We start from the raw sequence: 1,176 nt of genomic DNA, 5'->3' as shown, positions 1-1,176 counted from the left end.
GTACTACTACTAGTAGGGTTGGTTGAAGACTGAAAGTTTGGCTCGGGGGTGAAAACTGCATAATGCAGCCATGTTAGGTAGGCATGTGTCATTTTATACTCATTATAAGTCTAGTACTTAGTCCTGGAGTTTTGCAAATCAATTGTCTGAAAGGCTGTAAAGAATGTTTCATGAAACATGGAAGGTATAAATTCACTAAAAATGTAACCATAACTGTACATTGTATCGCTGCTTGTTATTGTGGACATCATGGGCCCACATTTACTAGCAGGACACATCAGGGTTGTGCTGCCATCATGCACAGTTTATAGGATCAGAAGTGAGTTTCCAGCCAATGGTCAGTATACTGGATTCAAGTTGCCAGGAGAAAACTCAATTAGGAAGCCTTGGTTCAGAAATACCTACAGAAACAACTTTTCTACTCTACGATTATGTTGGATCATTAATCCGTCAGGGTTCCCTCAGTGATGGTATAGTGAAATTCAAGATTTAATTAAGGACGAAATGGTCATGTTCCAGACCCAACATCAACAATGAAAAGAAGAGGCATGTATTGAAGCATTTGGACACATGTATTGGCTGTGATGTCATGTAATATGTGCGTAAGTGAACGGGGATTGACCTTTTTAGGAGCATTTACCTCCCAGACATGTTTGCCTGAGTGGTTCTTTTTGTCTGGAAGCCAAAATATCCATATCTCCTATGATATTTGACAGAAAGTCATTATAAAGACCAATGGAGGCAGCGGAACTCTTGAATGTTTAGACTTTGTTTCTTCAGCAGCAGGTGGTTTGTTTTACAATCTTTCTTCAGAAACTCAGCCCTCAACCCTGTAAATGGTCTCCGATTGTTTGAATGTGTGTGATGCTGTGTTTCACGTTGCGCGTCAGTGTTGTACGTGTGGTCGTGAATGGGTAACATTGTTGCATTTGAGTTGGTCGTGAAGTGTTTCTTGGTTTAAATTACCCTCTATTCTATTTACTTTAACATTGATGGCGATGGACATGTATATCTTTTGTAGGCTTAAAGCCAAAATTTCATGTAAGTTTTTCCTTAAACCTCCTTTGATGTCACAAATTACATCAGTGTAATTTAAGAATGATATTGTCTATAGATAGTACAGTTTTATTTTTATGTCATATAATGCAAGGAGAAAATAATGGTGTTAGTATTTTG

At 38.1% G+C, this 1,176-nt stretch overlaps 1 protein-coding gene across 1 annotated transcript in view; it reads right to left on the bottom strand.

Annotated features, from left to right (window-relative positions):
• Positions 1–606, bottom strand: part of LOC139965649 (uncharacterized) — a 76,797-nt gene extending 76,191 nt beyond the window's left edge. Inside the window, exon 1 of the mRNA XM_071968244.1 lies at positions 1–606. This exon is cut by the window's left edge and continues 680 nt beyond it. The gene's annotated coding sequence lies outside the window, so the exon portion shown is untranslated.
• Between the last annotated feature and the right edge of the window lie 570 nt (positions 607–1,176).

The sequence above is a fragment of the Apostichopus japonicus genome, chromosome 3 (assembly GCF_037975245.1).
Source record: "Apostichopus japonicus isolate 1M-3 chromosome 3, ASM3797524v1, whole genome shotgun sequence".
NCBI lineage: Eukaryota > Metazoa > Echinodermata > Holothuroidea > Aspidochirotida > Stichopodidae > Apostichopus > Apostichopus japonicus.
Note: the sequence above shows the minus strand (reverse complement) of the source record. Positions and strands in the feature narration are given on the sequence as shown.